Source organism: Ranitomeya imitator, chromosome 1 (genome assembly GCF_032444005.1).
Source record: "Ranitomeya imitator isolate aRanImi1 chromosome 1, aRanImi1.pri, whole genome shotgun sequence".
NCBI lineage: Eukaryota > Metazoa > Chordata > Amphibia > Anura > Dendrobatidae > Ranitomeya > Ranitomeya imitator.
The window spans coordinates 195949648-195971952 of record NC_091282.1 but is presented as its reverse complement, the minus strand read 5'-3'; the positions used below and the strand labels follow the sequence as shown (position 1 = coordinate 195971952).

The 22305-nt window shown below is 44.3% G+C and overlaps 1 protein-coding gene across 2 annotated transcripts in view; it reads left to right on the top strand.

Annotated features, from left to right (window-relative positions):
• SEMA6A (semaphorin 6A) overlaps positions 1-22305 on the top strand; it is a 339475-nt gene that overhangs the window by 225543 nt on the left and 91627 nt on the right. The gene's annotated exons all lie outside the window — the stretch shown is intronic.

The window sequence follows — 22305 nt, the reverse complement described above, 5'->3', positions numbered from 1 at the left end:
AATCAGACAGATTTCTGCAGTGAAAGCAGAGAGTGGCCATTACACATCACACTGGTAACAGTAATAACCATGTCACATAATACTGGTGACTCCTCCTATGTAAACATAGCTCTGCCCCCAGAGTTTATTTCCAGGCACCATTTGCCTCGAAGCCTGGAAGAGGTCACTTATATAAAGTGATAAATGATGATATCTCAACATCAAGACATCTGATATGAGACATACAGGGAGGACTGTTTTCAGAATTCTATAACCTGTATTCCCATATTAATAGTTTAGATAGGTCAAAAGTGTTGACAAATTCCCTTTTGCAACCTATCACATACTTTTTCTTCTTGCTGACTGTGTTGCATAGCCAGTTGCCTATACCTGTGTGCTCTGATCACTGTAGTTTAACTACTAAAATGCCACTTTCAAATTCTGTCAGTGGCATTTAACTGGCGCCAGTGTCTGTGCCTGTGGGCATCAACTTCTGTCGGCTCCCCATGCCCTGATCATAAGAAACTTATTTTGGGCTCTTTAAATTTTATTTATTTCTGATGTAGAAAAATGGATGCCACATGATTTACCATAAAGATGAAAAATTGTACTTTCATCTTGTACAATTTTTCTTGTACAAGTTCTATCCATGGTTTTCATAGATTATTATTACTTATTGTTATAGATCCATTTATTCCATGGAGTTTTACAAGTGAAAAGGGTTATACATAATAAAAAACAAGTACAATAATCTTAAATACAAGTCACCGACTGGTACAGGGGAGAGGCTCCCCCGCGAGGGCTCACAGTCTAAAAGATAACAAATAATTATTTTATCTATGTAGTGCCCACATATTCTGCAGTGCTTACCATTAATTAGATAGAACTCATTCCTATTATAGTCTATGGAGCTGTTTGCATGTTCTGCATTTTTGTTGACAATTTTATAGGGCTGTTCACATGTCCTTCATTGTTGGGGAAACTCAAAAATGCTAGTCTATGGGTCCATTTTTCACGGACTGTTTGATCATGGAAGCTTGAAAAAGCTCCTAAAGTTTTGTCTTCCTAAAAGAAAAACTGATTAAACAATGATGGCAAAGGCAAAATCTGACATTGACTGAACTCTGATGAAAATTGGATTCAAAACACTGGTGAAGCTCATTTTTAGTAGTAGCCAATATATTAGCAATATGCCTCCTAGTAGTTGGAAATTGAGATCTGTTTGTATATATAGCTCTGGCAAAAATTAAGAGATCACCTCATCAAAACCCTGTCATAGGCAGCCCAATATCCAGACCTGAATCCCATTGAAAACCTCTGGAATGTAATCAAGAGGATGATGGATAGTCACAAGACATCAGAGAAGAACTGCTTAAGTTTTTGTGCCAAAAGCAGTGCGAAAAACTGGTGGAAAGCATGCCAAGACGCATGAAAGCTGTGATTAAAAATCATGGTTATTCCACAAAATATTGATTTCTGATCTCTTCCTGAGTTAAAACATTAGTATTGCTGTTTGCAAATGACTATGAACGTGCTTTCTTTGCATTATTTGAGGTATGAAAGCACTGTTTTTTCTTATTTTGACCATTTTAATTTTTCAGAAAAAAAATACAAAATTTATTGCTTGGAAATTCGGAGACATGTTGTCAGAAGTTTATAGAATAAATGAACAACTTTTACTTTTTACTAAAAATATACCATATATATATCAAAAGTTTACATACCCCAGCAGAATTTTTGCTTTCTTGGCCTTTTTTCAGAGAATATGAATGATAACACCAAAACTTTTCTCCACTCATGGTTAGTGGTTGAGTGAAACCTTTTATTGTCAAACTACTGTGTTTTCTCTTTTTAAATCATAATGATAGCCCAAAACATCCAACTGACCTTGATCAAAAGTTTACATACCCCATTTCTTAATATTGTGTATTGCCCCCTCTAACATCAATCAAACATCAGTTGTGGATGAGGTTCTTTATTTTCTCAGATGGTAAAGTGTTGTGAATTCTGTGGCTGAGTTCACTTCTGTGGTCACAAGTGGTATTGCAGTCTCTGGGCTTCCTCCCTCAGGTGTTTTGGTGAGCTCGTTGGCTGCCTTGCTATTTAGCTCCACCTGAGTCTGTCTTCCTTGCTCCTTGTCAATGTTCCAGTGTTGGATCTGAGCTACTGCATCTTTCCTTGGGCCTGCTGCTCTGCTAGATAAGTGCTTCTAGTTTGTTTTCTGTTTTTTCTGTCCAGCTTGCTATTAACTTTTGCTGGAAGCTCTGAGAAGCAAAGGGGTGCACCGCCGTGCTGTTAGTTCGGCACGGTGGGTCTTTTTGCCCCTTTGCGTGGTTTTCGTTTTAGGGTTTTTTGTAGACTGCATAGTTCTCTTTGCTATCCTCGCTCTGTCTAGAATATCGGGCCTCACTTTGCTGAATCTATTTCATTCCTACGTTTGTCTTTTCATCTTGCTAACAGTCATTATATGTGGGGGGCTGCCTATTCCTTTGGGGTATTTCTCTGAGGTAAGTCAGGCTTGTATTTCTATCTTCAGGCTAGTCAGCTCCTCAGGCAGTGCCGAGTTGCATAGGTAGTTGTTAGGCGCAATCCACTGCTGCTTATAGTTGTGTGAGGATAGATCAGGTACTGCAGTCTACAGAGATTCCACGTCTCAGAGCTCGTCCTATTGTTTTTGGTTATTGCCAGATCTCTGTATGTGCGCTGATTACTGCACGCTGTGTTGCCTGATTGCCGGCCATAACAGTAAAGCTGCCCACTCTTCTTGGCAAAAAGCCTCCTGTTCTTGTAAATTCCTGCGCTGTCTAGCATGAATTGCGCGATTGATATCTCCCCAGAGTGGCTCAATGATATTGAGGTCAGGAGACTGGGATAGCCACTCCAGAATGTTCACTTTGTTCTGCTGTAGCCAATGACAGGTCGATTTGGCCTTGTGTTTTGGATTGTTGTTATTTGGAACATCTACGTATGTCCCATGTGCAGCTTCTGGGCTGATAAGTGCAAATTTGCCTCCAATATTTGCTGATAACGTGCTGCATTCATCTTTCCTTTAACATTCACCAAGTTTCCTGTGCCTTTGGAGTTCACCCATCCCCAAAACATCAGCGATCCACCTCCATGCTTTTACAGTAGGAATGGTGTTCTTATCATCATAGGCCTCGTTGACTTTTCTCCAAATGTAACGTTTATGGCTGTCACCAAAAAGTACAATTTTGGTCTCATTACTCCAAATTACCTTGTTCCAGAAGTTTGAGACTTGTCGCTTTGCTGTTTTGTGTGTTGTAGGCGAGATATTTTGTGGCATTTGCACAGTAATTGCTTTCTTCTGGCAACTCGACCATCAAGCACATTTGTCTTCAAGTGCCTCCTTATTGTGCGACTTGAAACAGATGCATTGCTAGTTTTCAGAGAGTCCTGTATTTCAGTTGATGTTATTTGTGGGCTTTTGTTTGTATCACGAACAATTTTCCTGGCAGTTGTGGACGGCATTTTGTTGGTCTCCTGACTGTGGTTTTGTTTTTACAGAACCCCTGATTTTCCATTTTTTAATCACAGTTTGAACGCTGCTGACTGGCATTATCAATTCCTTGGATATCTTTTTGTATCACTTTCCTGTTTTATACAGTTCAACTTCCTTTTCCCATAGATCCATTGACAATTCATTTGCTTTCCCCATGACTCACAACTCAGCTATTATGCACACACACTAATTACAAGCAAACAGGTCATAGGTGAGGATGTTACCTTTAGTAGCCATTCAAACCAATTTGTGTCAACTTCTGTGCATGTAATCAGGCCAAAATCACCAGGGTATGTAAACTTCTGATCATGGTCATTTGGATGTTTTGGATTGTCATTATGATTTATTAAGAGAAGGCCCACAAATATACCCACTATATATATATATATATATATATATATATATATATATATATATATATATATATATATACTGTATGTGTATATATATATATATATATATATGTGTATATATATATATATATATATACTAGACTGTGGCCCGATTCTAACGCATCGGGTATTCTAGAATATGCATGTCCCTGTAATATATGGACAATGATGATTCCAGAATTCGCGGCAGACTGTGTCCGTCGCTGATTGATCGAGGCAACCTTTATGACATCATCGTCGCCATGGCAACCATTATGACATCATCGTCGCTGTACCCGTTGCTGATTGGTCGAGGCCTGGCGGCCTCGACCAATCAGAGACGCAGGATGTCTACGTCCTTTATGACATCATCGTCGCTGTGCCCGTTGCTGATTGGTCGCGGCCTGGCGGCCTCGACCAATCAGACGTGGGATGTCTACGTCCTTTATGACATCATCGTCCCTGTGCCCGTTGCTGATTGGTCGAGGCCTGGCGGCCTCGACCAATCAGAGAGCCGGGATTTCCAGGACAGACAGACAGACAGAAAGACAGACAGACAGACGGAAAAACCGTTAGGCAATTATATATATAGATATATATATATATATATCTATATATAAAGTATTTATACCCCTTTAAATTTTTCACTTTTTGTTTCATTGCAGCCGTTTGGTAAATTCAAAAAAGTTCATTTTTTTTTTCATTAATGTACACTGCACCTCATCTTGACTGAAAAAACAGAAATGTAGTAAGTTTTGCAAATTTATTAAAAGAGAAAAACTGAAGTATCACATGGTCATAAATATTCACACCTTTTGCTCAGTATTGAGTAGAAGCACCCTTTTGAGCTAGCCATGAGTCTTCTTGGGAATGATGCAACAAGTTTTTGACACCTGGATTTGGAGATCCTCTGCCATTCTTCCTTGCAAATCCTCTTCAGTTCCATCAGGTTTGATGGTGAATGTTGGTGGACAGCCAATTTCAGGTCTCTGCAGAGATGCTCAATTGGGTTCAGGTCAGGGCTCTGGCTGGGCCAGTCAAGAATGGTCACAGAGTTGTTCTGAAGCCACTTCTTTGTTATTTTAGGTGTGTGCTTAGGGTCATTGTGTTGTTGGAAGGTGAACCTTCAGCCAAGTCTGAGCTCTGGAAGTGGTTTCCATCCAGGATATCTCTGTACTTGGCCACATTCTTGTTTCCTTCAATGACAACCAGTCGTCCTGTCCCTGCAGCTGAAAAACACCCCATAGCATGATGCTGCTACCACCATGTTTCACTGTTGGGAAAGTATTGGGCAGGTGAAGAGCAGTGCCTGGCTTTCTCCACACATACCACTTAGAATTATCACTAATCTTCATCTCATCAGACTAGAGAATCTTATTTCTCATAGTCTGGGAGTCCTTCATGTATTTTTTTTTAACAAACTCTCTGTGGGCTTTCATATGTCTTGCACTGAGGAGAGACTTCCGTCGGGCCACTCTGCCATGAAGGCCCAACTGGAGGAGGGTTGCAGTGATAGTTTACTTTGTGGAACTTTCTCCCATCTCCCTACTGCATCTCTGGAGCTCAGCCACAGTGATCTTGGGGTTCTCTTTATTTCTCTCGCCAAGGCTCTTCTCCCATGATTGCTCAGTTTGGCTGGACCACCAGGTTTAGGAAGACTTCTGGTGGTCCCAAACTTCTTCCATTTAAGGATTATGGAGGCCACTGTGCTCTTAGGAACCTTAACCCCTTAAGCCCCGAGGGTGGTTTGCACGTTAATGACCGGGCCAATTTTTACAATTCTGACCACTGTCCCTTTATGAGGTTATAACTCTGGAACGCTTCAACGGATCTTGGCGATTCTGACATTGTTTTCTCGTGACATATTGTACTTCATTTTAGTGGTAACATTTATTCGATATAACTTGCGTTTATTTGTGAAAAAAATGGAAATTTGGCGAAAATTTAGAAAATTTCGCAATTTTCCAACTTTAAATTTTTATGCCCTTAAATCACAGAGATATGTCACGCAAAATACTTAATAAGTAACCTTTCCCACATGTCTACTTTATATCAGCACAATTTTGGAACCAAAATTTTTTTTTGTTAGGGAGTTATAAGGGTTAAAAGTTGACCAGCAATTTCTCATTTTTACAACACCATTTTTTTTTTTAGGGACCACATCTCATTTGATGTCATTTTGAGGGGTCTATATGATAGAAAATACCCAAGTGTGACACCATTCTAAAAACTGCACCCCTCAAGGTGCTCAAAACCACATTCAAGAAGTTTATTAACCCTTCAGGGGTTTCACAGGAATTTTTGGAATGTTTAATAAAAATGAATATTTAACTTTTTTTCACACAAAATTTATTTCAGCTCCAATTTGTTTTATTTTACCAAGGGTAACAGGATAAAATGGATGCCAAACATTGTTGTACAATCTGTACTGAGTACGCTGATACCCCATATGTGGGGGTAAACCACTGTTTGGGCGCATGGCAGAGTTTGGAAGGAAAGGAGCGCCATTTGACTTTTCAATGCAAAATTGACAGGAATTGAGATGGGACGCCGTGTTGCGTTTGGAGAGCCACTCATGTGCCTAAACATTGAAACCCCCCACAAGTGACACCATTTTGGAAAGTAGACACCCTAAGGAACTTATCTAGATGTGTGGTGACCACTTTGGCCCACCAATTGCTTCACAGAAGTTTATAATGCAGAGCCGTAAAAATAAAAAATCATATTTTTTCACAAAAATGATCTTTTCGCCCCCAATTTTTTATTTTCCCAAGAGTAAGAGAAGAAATTGGACCTCAAAAATTGTTGGCCAATTTGTCCTGAGTACGCTGATACCCCATATATTGGTGTAAACCATTGTTTGGGCGTATGGCAGAGCTCGGAAGGGAAGGAGCGCCATTTTACTTTTCAATGCAAAATTGACTGGAATTGAGATATGATGCCATGTTGCGTTTGGAGAGCCCCTGATGTGCCTAAACATTGAAATCCCCACAAGTGACACCATTTTGGAAAGTAGACCCCTTAAGGAACTTATCTAGAGGTGTGGTGAGCACTTTGACCCAACACGTGCTTCACAGAAGTTTATAATGCAGAGCCGTAAAAATAAAAAATCATATTTTTTCACAAAAATAATCTTTTCGCCACCAATTTTTTATTTTCCCAACGGTAAGAGAAGAAATTAGACCACAAAAGTTGTTGTGCAATTTGTCCTGAGTGCGACGATACCCCATATGTGGGGGTAAACCACTTTTTGGGTGCATAGCAGAGCTCGGAAGGGAAGGAGCGCCATTTGACTTTTCAATGCAAAATTGACTGGAATTAAGATGGGACGCCATGTTGGTTTGGAGAGCCCCTGATGTGCCTAAACATTAAAACCCCCCACAAGTGACACCATTTTGGAAACTAGACCCCCTAAGGAACTTATCTAGATGTGTTTTGAGAGCTTTGAACCCCCAAGTGTTTCACTACAGTTTATAACGCAGAGCCGTTAAAATAATTTTTTTTTTTTTTCGCAAAAATTATTTTTTAGCCCCCAGTTTTGTATTTTCACAAGGGTAACAGAATAAATTGGACCCCAAAAGTTGTTGTCCAATTTGTCCTGAGTACGCTGATACCCCATATATGGGGGGGAACCACTGTTTGGGCGCATGGCAGAGCTCGGAAGGGAAGGAGCGCCATTTCTGCAGGAGTCACGTTGCATTTGCAGAGCCCCTGATGTACCCAAACAGTACAAACCCCCCACAAGTGACCCCATATTAGAATCTAGACCTCCCAAGGAACTTATCTAGATGTGTTGTGAGAACGTTGAACCCCTAAGTGTTTCACTACAGTTTATAACGCAGAGCCGTGAAAATAAAAATTCTTTTTTTTTTTCACAAAAATGATTTTTTAGCCCCCAGCTTTGTATTTTTTCAAGGGTAACAGAATAAATTGGACCCCAAAAGTTGTTGTCCAATTTGTCTTGAGTACGCTGATACCCCATATGTGGGGGGGAACCACTGTTTGGGCGCATGGCAGAGCTCGGAAGGGAAGGAGCGCCATTTGGAATGCAGACTTAGATGGATTGGTCTGCAGGCGTCACGTTGCATTTGCAGAGCCCCTGATGTACCCAAACAGTAGAAACCCCCCACAAGTGACCTCATATTGGAAACTAGACCTCCCACGGAACTTATCTAGATGTGTTGTGAAAACTTTGAACCCCCAAGTGTTTCACTACAGTATACAACGCAGAGCCATGAAAATAAAAACCTTTTTTTTCCCACAAAAATTATTTTTAGCCCCCCAAATTTTTATTTTCCCAAGGATAACAAGAGAACTTGGACCCAAAAAGTTGTTGTCCAATTTGTCTCGAGTACGATGATACCCCATATGTTGGGGTAAACCCCTGTTTGGGCGCACGGGAGAGCTCGGAAGTGAAGGAGCACTGTTTTACTTTTTCAATGCAGAATTGGCTGGAATTGATATCGGACGCCATGTCGCGTTTGGAGAGCCCCTGATGTGCCTAAACAGTGGAAACCCCCCAATTATAAATGAAACCCTAATCCAAACGCACCCCTAACCCTAATCCCAACTGTAACCCTAACCACACACCTAACCCTGACACACCCCTAATTCTAATCCCAACCCTAATCCCAACCGTAAATGTAATCCAAACCCTAACTCTAGCCCTAACCCTAATGGGAAAATGGAAATAAATACATGTTTTTAAATTTTATTATTTCTCCCTAAGGCTAGGTTCACATTGCGTTAGGGAAATCCGTTTAGCGCTAGCGGATTGCGCTAACGCAATGTCTTTTTAGGTGTCGTGTTTAGTGGTCGCGTTAACGTCCCCGCTCTGGAAGATCGGGGATCGGACCTTGGGCGCGCCGAGGACGCTGCAAGCAGCGTCTGAGGCGCGCCACAAAAGAATGGCACCTTGCTAGCGCGAGCCGAAAATGGCACGCTCTAGCGATGCGCTACACCCGAAAATCACATTGCTGTCAATGGTTGTGCTAACGGACCCGTTGCACGGCGTTAATTGTGACATTTTCACCGTGCAACGCTGTCCGTTAGCGTTAACCCATTAACGCAATGTGAACCTAGCCTAACTAAGGGGGTGATGAAGGGGGGTTTGATTTACTTTTATAGCGTTTTTTATATCGGATTTTTATGATTGGCAGCCGTTACACACTAAAAGACGCTTTTTATAGCAAAAAAGTTTTTGCGTCTCCACATTTTGAGACCTATAATTTTTCCATATTTTGGTCCACAGAGTCATGTGAGGTCTTGTTTTTTGCGGGACGTGTTGACGTTTTTATCGGTTACATTTTCGGACACGTGACAGTTTTTGATCGCTTTTTATTCCGATTTTTTGTGAGGCAGAATGACCAAAAACCAGCTATTCATGAATTTCTTTTGGGGGAGGCGTTTATACCGTTCCGCGTTTGGTAAAATTGATGAAGCAGTTTTATTCTTTGGGTCAGTACGATTACAGCGATACCTCATTTATATCATTTTTTTTATGTTTTGGCGCTTTTATACGATAAAAGCTATTTTATAGAAAAAATAATTATTTTGGCATCGCTTTATTCTGAGGACTATAACTTTTTTATTTTTTTGGTTATGATGCTATATGGCAGCTCGTTTTTTGCGGGACAAGATGACGCTTTCAGAGTTACCATGGTTATTTATATCCGTCTTTTTGAACGCGTGTTATTCCACTTTTTGTTCAGCGTTATGATAATAAAGCGTTGTTTTTTGGCTCGTTTTTTTTTTTTTTTCTTACGGTGTTCACTGAAGGGGTTAACTAGTGGGCCAGTTTTATAGGTCGGGTCGTTACGGACGCGGCGATACTAAATATGTGTACTTTTATTGTTTTTTTGGTTTTTTTTAGGTAAAGAAATGTATTTATGGGAATAATATTTTTTTTTTCTGCTTTATTTAGGAATTTTTTTTTTTTTTTTTTTTTTTACAAGTGTGGAAATTTTTTTTTTTACTTTTTCACTTTGTCCCAGGGGGACATCACAGATCACCGATCTGACAGTGTGCACAGCACTCTGTTAGATCGGTGATCTGACATACAGCCGGGCAGGATTAGAGCTGCAGCTGCAGCCTGATCCTGACCCGGAAGTGCTCCCTGCAGGACCCGGATGCAGCCCGGCGGCCATTTTGGATCCGGGGACTACAGGGAGAAGACGCTCGGTACACGGTGAGTACATCACCGTGTACCGATCGTCTCAGGGAAGCCCGCAGGGAGCCCCCTCCCTGCGCGATGCTTCCCTGCACCGCCGGCACACCGCGATCATCTTTGATCGCGGTGTGCCGGGGGTTAATGGCCCGGGAGCGGTCCGTGACCGCTCCTGGCACATAGTGCCGGATGTCAGCTGCGATAGGCAGCTGACACCCGGCCGCGATCGGCCGCGCTCCCCCCGTGAGCGCGGCCGATCGCATATGACGTACTATCCCGTCCCTGGGAATTAAGTCCCAGGTCACCTGGACGGGATAGTACGTCATATGGGATTAAGGGGTTAAGTATTGCTGAAATTCTGTTGTAACTTTGGCCAGATCTGTGCCTTACCACGATTCTGTCTCTGAGATGCTTGGCCAGTTACTTTGACCTCATGATTTTCATTTGGTCTGACATGCGCTGTGAGCTGTGAGTTCTTATATAGACAGGTGTGTGCCTTTTGAAATCAAATCAGTTTAATTAAACACAGCTGGTGTCCAATGAAGGAGTAAAACCATCTCAAGGAGGATCACAAGGAAATGGACATCATGTGACTTAAATATGAGTGTCTGAGCAAAGGGTCTGAATACTTATGACCATGTTATATATCAGTTTTTCTTTTTTAATACCTTTTAAAAAATTACTACATTTCTGTTTTTTCAGTCAAGATGGGGTGCAGAGTGCACATTAAAGGGAATCTGTCACCCTAAAAATCGTATATGAGCTAAGGCCACCGGCATCAGGGGCTTATCTACAGCAATTCTGTAATGCTGTAGATAAGCCCCCTATGTAACCTGAAAGGTAAGAAAAACAGGTTATATTATACTCACCCAGGGGCAGTCCCAGTTCGGTTTGGGTCCAACGGGCGTCGCAGTACGGGTCCGGCACCTCCCATCTTCATACGATGACGTCCTCTTGTCTTCCTGCTGTGGCTCCAGCACAGGCGTACTTTGTCTGCCCTGTTGCGGGCAGAGCAAAGTACTGAAATGCGCAGGCACTGGGCCTCTCTGACCTTTCCTAGCATCTGTGCACTGCAGTACTTTGCTCTGCCCTCAACAGGGCAGACAAAGTACGCCTGCGCCAGAGCCGCGCCAGGAAGACAAGAAGAGGACTTCATTGTATGAAGATAGTAGACACCGGACCCGGACTGCAATGCCCATCAGACCCGAACCGAACTAGGACCGCCTCTGGGTGAGTATAATATAACCTGTTTTTCTTACCTTTCAGGTTACATCGGGGGCTTGTCTACAGCATTACAGAATGCTGTAGATAAGCCCCTGATGGCAGTGGCCTTAGCTCATATACAATTTTTGGGGTGACAGATTCCCTTTAATGTGAACAAAATGAACTTTTTTGAATTTACCAAATGGCTGCAATGAAACAAAGAGTGAAAAATTTAAAGGGGTATGAATACTTTCCATACCCACTGTTAGTATGTGTATTACTGTGCGGTACTCCTACTTGATACTGAATGCAGCGAAATGTAACAATTTTATTACTTTTTTTCATAATTTGCATATACAAATAACATGTCTATCAATCCTGTGATTTCCATAATCCCATAATTTTTCATTCTTGATGTTGAAATTTCAATGGGGAAGGGTTCATATATATCGCAGTTGGCCGTGTTGGCTTAGTGTTTTTGGGGAGCTAGTTGTTAGGGGTCGAGTTCCTGCCTCTGCACAGGGGGAATCTTGGGCCATCTCCGCTGCGGTCTCCCATTCTTCTCCTGCCGCAGTGGAGCCTGCTCAGCGGAGACGTCGATCCCAGCGTCTCGCTCAGTCTGACTCTGTGCTAAGAGTTACTGCTGCGTTTCCTGCTTCTCCCATTGAAGTCAGTGCTGGGCATCAGCGAACGGACGCTTCTGGGGCTAAGTCCTGCTTTTCACATTCTGAGCATGCCCTGAGAAAGATCTCTCAGTGGAGATCGAGGGTCACATGATCAGATACTGCAGCTAAGGTCCTTGTAGCTGCTAGGACTAAATCCTGCTTTGCACTCTGAGCATGCCCAGGGCGAAATCTCTCAGTGGAGATCCAGGGTCACATGCTCAGGTGCTGCAGCACTCCATTGATCCTTCTTTGTAAGGTCCTAAACATGCTGCAACTATTTAAGGCTCGCATGGCCGCACGGCCATGCGCTAGTATCAAGTCATATGTGCTTTTCGCCAGTGTGGTTATGCATAAGTGTGTTCAGGGACCCGGCTGAAATAAGCCCCTAGAATACCGGCACTTCCGGTGAGGAGATTGTATGAGAGTGTTCAGGGACCCGGCTGAAATAAGCCCCTAGAATACCTGCTTCTCCGGTGAGGAGATTGCATGTTGTATAACCACAGACTGCTATCAGCTTGGCAGTAAGCTTGTGCTCCTGTGAGGCTAACAGGGCGCAGTGCTTTCCTCTCGCGGCTGCTCTGTGAGGTAACAGAGCTAGTCTATACCGCCAAACAGTGCCACCATTCACTAGCAGCAGGTTCTCCCTGCACGGTGGACCCCGGGCTGCGAACGCACCATTTATAATAAATATCTATTTCTACTTGGTGCGTTCCGCTAGCCCTAATATACTAGCACCAGGGTCTGGCTAGTAAATGGCGGACGGTCAGCGTTTGCAGCGGTACATCCAGCAGCTGGAGGGTAGGTTGGCGGCTCTCGAGCGCACAACCTCAACTGTGGATGTTACCGCAGTCGCTGTTCAGGCTGCAAGTGTAGCTGCAGCCAGTTTGTCCTCTGCCACCCCTGCTCCGACTTTATCCCGTCTCCCGCTTCCAGACAAGTTTGCTAGTGACCGTAAACAATGTCGGGGATTCATGAGTCAGTGCTCCATACATCTTGAGCTTCTGGCTGCACGTTTTCCTATGGAACGGGCGAAAGTGGGATTTCTTTTATCGGGCAGGGCGTTGGAGTGGGCAACGCCGCTATGGGAGCGCAATGATCGTGTGGTACAGAGTGCTCCTCTCTTCTTAGACGCTCTGAAACAGGTCTTTTTGGGACCTCGTGTTACCCACGATACCGCGCTCCAATTGTTGGCTACAACCCAGGGTTCGTCCATGGTCAGCCAGTTCGCCGTTCAATTCCGGACTCTGGTCTCGGAGCTGGAGTGGCCGGATAAAGTCCTTATTCCGGTGTTCTGGAGAGGACTGGCAGACCATGTGAAGGACGCCTTGGCCACTAGGGAGATTCCCGCCACACTGGAGGAGCTTATTTCTCTATCTACCCACATCGACCTCCGTTTTAACGAGCGGAGGTTGGAGCGGGCCCAGAGTAGGCAGAGGTTTCGGCTGGCTCCCACCTTTGCCAGACCTCTAGAATCTTCCGTTCAGGCGTCCGACTCCCATGAGGCCATGGAGGTCTCTCGAGCGGGACCTAAGTCTTGGACCGCTCGAGTACCCGTGGTTTGCAGAAATTGCCAACAAGAGGGACATTATGCCAATAAATGTCCACGGCGGTTGGGTAAACGACCGTGTCTAGTGACCCTTGGAGGAGGTTCTCTAGACACAGCGGCTTTTTCCTCCAAGCTGTCCTTCAAGGGGACAATCATATTAGGCTCTCACTCTCTGACAGTCGAGCTTTGTGTGGACTCCGGAGCTGAGGGGAATTTCATGTCCTCGGCTTTTGCTCTGTGCCATGCAATACCTCTGGTGATGCTCACCAAACCGGTGACTGCCAGAGTAGTGAACGGGTCACCACTTCCATCTCAGATCACACACCAGACTGTCCCTTTCACGTTAGCTATGTCCCCATCCCACCAGGAGATAGTTTCCCTTCTTGTCCTTCCCGAGGGAATGGATGAGATTCTGCTGGGAATACCCTGGCTCCGTTTCCACTCCCCACATATTGAGTGGTCCTCTGGGAGGATATTGGGTTGGAGTGAATCCTGTAAGGGCAGATGTGTGAAAGAGTGCGTTCAGGTTTCCACCACTGAGATACCCGCAGATCTCTCTTCTCTCCCCAAATACTATTGGTCCTATGCAGACGTCTTCTCCAAAAAGGCTGCGGAGACCCTTCCACCTCACCGCCCCTATGACTGTCCTATAGATCTCTTGCCTGGAGCAGAACCTCCTCGGGGACGTGTCTATCCCCTCTCTCTTCCGGAAACGGAGGCCATGTCCCAATACATCCAGGAGAATTTGGCAAGAGGGTTCATTAGGAAGTCAGTGTCACCAGCAGGGGCAGGGTTCTTCTTCATGCAGAAGAAGAATGGAGAATTACGTCCTTGCATAGATTACAGGGGTCTTAACGCCATCACCGTTAAAAATAAGTATCCGCTGCCCCTGATTTCTGAGCTTTTTGATAGGCTAAGGGGAGCTAAGGTATTTATAAATTGGATCTGTGGGGTGCTTATAACCTGATTCGCATCCGTGAGGGGGACGAATGGAAAACGGCGTTTAACACCAGAGATGGGCACTATGAGTATCTGGTGATGCCCTTCGGGCTCTGTAATGCCCCAGCCGTTTTCCAAGACTTTGTCAACGACATCTTCCGGGATATGCTTTCCACCTCGGTTGTAGTCTATCTGGATGATATTCTCATCTTTTCTCCAGATATTGACTCCCACCGGAGAGATGTTGGCAGAGTCTTCGACCTCTTACGGGCAAATTCTCTCTACGCAAAGTTGGAGAAGTGTATGTTTGAGCAGGAGTCTTTACCTTTCCTGGGCTATATCATCTCCGCCCAGGGATTGGCTATGGATCCTGCCAAACTACAGGCTGTGATGGACTGGCAAGAACCCCATTCTCTTAAAGCGGTGCAGCGCTTTATGGGGTTCATTAATTATTACCACCAGTTCATTCCCCGCTTCTCAACTTTGGTAGCTCCCTTGGTAGCCCTCACCAAGAAGGGAGCGAATCCCAAATTGTGGTCTGAAGAGGTCTCCAGGGCCTTTTCTTCTATTAAATCCCGTTTTGCTAGCGCTCCCATCTTGCATAGTCCCGATGTTGATAAGCCGTTCATAATGGAGGTGGATGCCTCTTCCGTTGGTGCAGGAGCAGTCCTCTTCCAAAAGGATGCTCAAGGTCGGAAGCATCCGTGCTTCTTCTTCTCCAAGACCTTCACACCTGCGGAGAGCAATTATTCCATTGGGGACAGGGAGTTGCTAGCGATGAAGCTGGCTTTCTCGGAGTGGAGACATCTCTTGGAGGGGGCTCGTTTTCCCTTTCAGGTCTTCACGGACCACAAAAATTTGTTATACCTGCAAACAGCCCAGCGGCTAAATTCTCGCCAGGCCAGATGGTCCTTGTTCTTCTCCCGGTTCCACTTCACCCTTCATTATCTCGCTGGGGAGAAGAACATTCGTGCAGACGCTCTCTCTCGCTCTGTTGTGTCATCTGAGGAGGAGGAGGGGGAGCCTCGGCTTATTGTCCCTTCAGAGAGCCTGAGAACCGTAGCGCCGGTTTCGCTTGAGTCTGTGCCTCCCGGCAAGACTTTTGTGCCCATTAATTTGCGACCGGAGGTTCTCTCTTGGGCTCATTCGTCCAGGGTGGGTGGACACTTTGGGACAAAGAGGACATCTGAGCTACTGGCGAGGACGTACTGGTGGCCACATATGGTCCGGGATGTCAGAGATTATATTCAAGCGTGTGCCTCCTGCGCCAAATATAAATCTCATCAAAGGCCAGCTGGGTTACTCTATCCCTTGCCGGTGGCAGATAGGCCCTGGGAGATGGTCGGGATGGACTTTGTTGTGGGTTTACCCAAGTCTCGCGGCTGTACCATCATTTGGGTCATCACCGATCATTTCTCAAAAATGGTGCATTTGGTGCCGCTACCACGGTTACCTTCTGCACGGGCCTTGGCAGCGTTGTTCATAAAACACATCTTCCACCTACATGGTATGCCAGACAAAATTGTCAGTGACCGGGGTCCCCAGTTTGCGTCTCGGTTCTGGAGAGAGCTTTGTCGTCTTCTCAGCATTGAGTTGAATCTCTCTTCCGCATATCATCCCGAGACAAATTGGTTGGTAGAGAGGGCCAACCAGACCTTGGTCACATACCTGCGACATTTTGTTTCAGCCAGGCAGGATGACTGGGCATCCTTGCTATCGTGGGCAGAGTTTGCACTGAACAATGCCGTAGCTGACTCCACTGGACAAACGCCATTCCTCCTCAACTATGGTCAGCATCCGCGGGTACCTGTGCCTATGCCCGTGTCTTCCGCCGACTTCAGGGTGGCAGACTGGGCTGTGGAGGCACGAGATATTTGGGACCGCACTCAGGATGCCATTCGGGCCTCCAAGGAGAGAATGAGGTCCTCCGCCGATGCACATCGGCGCCCCGCTCCGACCTTTGCTCCTGGTGACTTGGTGTGGCTCTCCGCCCGTAACATCAGGCTGCGAGTTGAGTCCACTAAGTTTGCTCCTCGCTACTTGGGTTCATTCAAGGTCCTCGAACAGGTTAATCCTGTGGTCTATCGTTTGGCCCTTCCGCCACGCCTGGGTATCACCGACACCTTTCATGTGTCCCTCTTGAAACCCGTGTATATGTCCCGGTTTTCCGAGTCATCTGCTGGGACATCGGGTTCGTCTACGGACGATTACGAGGTAAACGCTATTTTGGGGTGCACGGTGGTATGTGGCAAAAAATTTTATTTGATGGACTGGAAGGGTTACGACCCTGAGGATAGATCCTGGGAGCCTGCTGAGCACATTCGGGCTCCGCAGCTCATTGCTGCCTTCGAACGTAGCGAGGCCCAAGGAGGGGGGGGGGCCTAGGAAGGGGGGTAATGTTGGGGGTCGAGTTCCTGCCTCTGCACAGGGGGAATCTCGGGCCATCTCCGCTGCGGTCTCCCATTCTTCTCCTGCCGCAGTGGAGCCTGCTCAGCGGAGACGTTGATCCCAGCGTCTCGCTCAGTCTGACTCTGTGCTAAGAGTTACTGCTGCGTTTCCTGCTTCTCCCATTGAAGTCAGTGCTGGGCAGCAGCGTGCGGACGCTTCTGGGGCTAAGTCCTGCTTTTCACATTCTGAGTATGCCCTGAGTAAGATCTCTCAGTGGAGATCGAGGGTCACATGATCAGATACTGTAGCTAAGGTCCTTGTAGCTGCTAGGACTAAATCCTGCTTTGCACTCTGAGCATGCCCAGGGCGAGATCTCTCAGTGGAGATCCAGGGTCACATGCTCAGGTGCTGCAGCACTCCATTGGTCCTTCTTTGTAAGGTCCTAAACATGCTGCAACTATTTAAGGCTCGCATGGCCGCACGGCCATGCGCTAGTATCAAGTCATATGTGCTTTGCGCCAGTGTGGTTATGCATAAGTGTGTTCAGGGACCCAGCTGAAATAAGCCCCTATAATACCGGCACCTCCGGTGAGGAGATTGTATGAGAGTGTTCAGGGACCCGGCTGAAATAAGCCCCTAGAATACCTGCTTCTCCGGTGAGGAGATTGCATGTTGTATAACCACAGACTGCTATCAGCTTGGCAGTAAGCTTGTGCTCCTGTGAGGCTAACAGGGCGCAGTGCTTTCCTCTCGCGGCTGCTCTGTGAGGTAACAGAGCTAGTCTATACCGCCAAACAGTGCCACCATTCACTAGCAGCAGGTTCTCCCTGCACGGTGGACCCGGGCTGCGAACGCACCATTTATAATAAATATCTATTTCTACTCAGTGCGTTCCGCTAGCCCTAACACTAGTGAGGAGGATTTATGGGAATTGAGCAGAATTTCACTTGGAACCCCATGATAACCTGGTAAACATTATTATATTTAAAATGCTAAGTGTTTGCAATTGCTTTGTACACTATTTAGGTCTTAACAGTAGAGATGAGAGGGACAACTTGATGAAGATTTTGAGTCAAATTTCAGCCACTATAGCCTGGCAGAATATGCACAGTAATTACATAGAGTTGCTTCTCACAAAATTAGAATATCATCAAAAAGTTAATTTATTTCAGTTCTTCAATACAAAAAGTGAAACTCATATTTTATATAGAGTCAAATCAAACAGTGATCTATTTCAAGGGTTTATTTCTATTAATGTTGATGATTATGGCTTACAGCCAATGAAAACCAAAAAGACATTATCTCAGTAAATTAAAATAAATAACAAAAGTCACCTGCAAAGGCATCCTAAGCATTTAAAAAGGTCCCTCAGTTGGCGCCACAATCATGGGGAAGACTGCTGACTTGACAGATGTCCATAAGGCAGTCATTGACACACTCCACAAAGAGGGTAAGCCAGCAAAGGTTATTGCTAAAGAAGCTGGCTGTTTACAGAGTGCTGTAACCAAGCATATTAATGGATAGTTGAGTGGAAGAAAAAAGTGTAGTAGAAAAAGGTGCACAAGCTATCAGGATAACCGCAGCCTTGAAAAGATCAAGAAAAGGCCATTAAAAATTTTGGGGGAGATTCACAAAGAGTGGACTGCTGCTGGAGTCATTGATTCAAGAACCATCAGACACAGACGTATCCAGGACTTGGGCTACAAGTGTCGCATTCCTTTTGTCAAGCCACTCATGACCAATAGACAATGCCAGAAGCGTCTTACCTGGGCCAAGGAGAAAAAGAACTAGACTGTTGCTCAGTGGTCCAAGGTATTGTTTTCAGTTGAATGTAAATTTTGCATTTCATTTGGAAATCAAGGTCCCAGAGTCTGGAGGAAGAGTGGAGAGGCTCACAATCCAAGCTACTTGAGTTCTAGTGTGAAGTTTCCACAATCAGTGATAGTTTTGTGGAGCCATGTCATCTGCTGGTGTGGGTCCACTGTGTTTTATCAAGACCAAAGTCAGTGCAGCCATCTAGCAGGAAATTTTAGCGCACTTCATGCTTCCCTCTGTTGACTAGCTTTTTGTAGAAATTTCATTCTTCAGCAGGACTTGGCATCTTTCCACACTGCCAAAAGTATCAATACCTGGTTTTAAAACAACAGTATCAATGTGCTTCATTGGCCAGCAAACTTACCTGACCTTAATTCCATAGAGAATCTATGGGGTATTGTCGAGAGGAAGATGAGAGACACCAGACCCAATAATGTAGATGAGCTTAAGGTTTGCCATCAAAGCAGCTTGGGCTTCCGTAGCAACTCAGCAGTGCCCCAGGCTTATCGCCTCCATAACACGCCACATTTATGCAGTAATTGATGCAAATGGAGCCCCGACCAAGTATTGAGTGCATTTACTGAATATACATTTCAGTAGGCCAACATTTCGGATTTTAAAATCATTTTTCAAGCTGGTTTTATAAAGTATTCTAATTTACTGAGAAAATGACTTATGGGTTTCATTCGCTGTAAGCCATAATAATCAACACAGAAATAAACACTCGAACACTCATGTTGGAGCCTCTTTTTTAACTCAATAAATTTTGCAAGTTGGAAGCTGGATCATCTTCTCTTTTCTTCGTCTTTACAAGTGGTCCCTTGTTGTTCTGTGCCTTCAAAAACACCTAAAGCTGGGGTGAGCTGGTTTACCGCTCTCTATTTTGATAGACGGTCCAAGAATTTCTGGACAGTTAGCAACCCTTGACAGCTGTAAACTGCATCTGACAGTTACTATACGCTGCCATTGACACACTAACGTTTTAGATAAATTAAGATCCTGGGTGTGTTATCTTTAGGGAGCTTATAAAGCAAAGTAAAACCTCTTAAGATTTCAGCCTGCATTGTTTTGCATTGCCAGAGTTGAAGCATGTTGTTAGGATGGATTTCTTAACCATTTACTTAGTATAAATGGAAATAATGTTTTCAATTTCATACAGTTCTAGTTAAACCCTACTAGAAAAGGTATATATTGTATATCATTAAAGTACTGAAGTGGCAGGTGCCTTTTTATTCAAATCATTTTTGACAGTCAAATGATGGGTTTGTTAAAGTATTTATTGTGACTTGTTACAGTGACTGAATCAAATATGAAGCTCAAGAAAATGCTAGGAACACATTTTATCTGTTTATATTAATATATACTGTAAATATATGGAAATTATGCAGTGCGGGTTTACATATGTCTGTATCCCAATATATAACTAAGCAATAGTTACCTCTCCAATGACTTCGGGCATGTTGGCACTTGTACAGAAGCGCCTCACCCTGTGGTGTGCTGACATATGCTATATATTATGGGAAAGAAAAATGTGTAAATGATGTTATGCTGCTAACTTGCATCTTAATATTTGCTCCTCTTCTGGGATTTATTTTAGTTCTTAACTATTTTATCATCTCTCTTTGTGTTGATATGCTTTTTCGGGAGACACTGGTGTCATTTAAAACTGCTTTGCGATTTGGATAAGAGCACAAAAACTATAAATATTTAATTATTTTTAATAGTGGAGAATACAGTAAAAATAAAGAGAAGAAAATTTTCTCTTTCATTGATTAACCACAATTTTTTAAATATCCATTTAAGGGCCCGATATGCATTAGATTAAAGTTTATTAAAATGTGAGACATCAATCAAAAAAATACATTTGTTGGATAAAAACATAGAAATGAATAATTGTTTTAGACAATCGATCACTGAACCTCATAGTTTTAAACAAAGTCGACTAAAAGATCTTTTGTTCAAAAAGTCCATTTGTCCATAAATTATTTTTCACTGAGCATGTATTTATGTATGGCCAAGTAAAATGGCTATAACAGACTTTATGGATGAAAAAGTGTATGGCTGTAACAGCACAATGATTAAACATTCAATAATTGTCTTAAAGGATCATTTAACCGGCAACATAATTTAATGATCTATTATCCTGGTCACCTGCGTTGATGCTTTAATTTGTCTGGGAAATACATTTAAATTTAACTGATAGAGACAATATGTAGTACATTTGAAACGGTTTGCTATCAATTTTCATACAAGAAGGGAATATTAACAGTGAGCCTGGAATGAGAAACAGGATCAGCATTTACTTTTTTTAAATCAACGTTCGCGTTAGTTGCAGAGGGGTAGCTAGGGTTTTGGTCCAGGGGGAACGAAGCTTCCGAGTGGGCCCCTAACCAGGTAACCTTGATTACAACTCAGTGACGCACCCTAATAGTGGAGGAGAACCTCAGCAGATGACCGCGCTGTTACCGAAGATAATCTCTATATAAAGACCAACATGGATATTGCCGCCATATGGTCAGTTGTAGATACCAGTCCTACAGAACATATAACAGATCACAGCACAGTTACAGATAATGTCTTACTGCTGACGTCCTTTCTCCTTTTTCCCATCTTTTCCATCTGGCCCAGACCGACATGACAACGTCTTCCAGCAATGACTCACCTGCAGAGAATACAACAAAGACATATTTAACTTCTCATATTCCAGCCATCACCATCTATTCCCAACCTGCACAAACTCCTCATCCTGCTTATACCCCAATACTGAGCCACTGCTGCCGTATGTGATCCTATTACTGCCCATGATTCCCCAATACTAAGCCGCTGCTGCCGTATATGTCCCTATTAGTGCACCTTATACCCCAATACTGAGCCGCTGCTGTATGTGTCCCTATTACTGCCCCTGATACACCAATACTGAGCCACTGCTGCCTTATATGTCCCTATTACTGCCCCTGATACCCCAATACTGAGCCGCTACTGCCGTATGTGTCCCTATTACTGCCCCTGATACATTAATACTGAGCCACTGCTGCCTTATATGTCCCTATTACTGCCCCTGATACCCCAATACTGAGCCGCTGCTGCTGTATGTGTCCCGATTACTGCACCTGATACCCCAATACTGAGCCACTGCTGCCGTAAGTGTCCCTATTACTGCACCTGATACCCCAATACTGAGCCACTGCTGCCATATGTGTCCCTATTACTGCCCCTGATACCCCAATAATGAAGCACCGCTGCCATATGTGTCCCTATTACTGCACCTGATACCCCAATACTGAGCCTCTGCTGCCGTATGTGTCCTTATTACTGCACCTGATACCCCAATACTGAGCCACTGCTGCCCTATGTGTCCCTTTTACTGCACCTGATACCCCAATACTGAGCCGCTGCTGCCGTATGTGTCCCTATTACTGCCCCTGATACCCCAATACTGAGCCGCTGCTGCCGTATGTGTCCCTATTACTGCCCCCCATACCCCAATACTGAGCCGCTGCTGCCGTATGTGTCCCTATTACTACACATGATACCCCAATACTGAGCCGCTGCTGTCATATGTCCCTATTACAGCACCTGATACCCCAATACTGAGCCACTGCTGCTGTATGTGTCACTATTACGGTACCTGATACCCCAATACTGAGCCGCTGCTGCCGTATGTGTCCCTATTACTGCCCCTGATACCCCAATAATGAGCCACTGCTGCCATG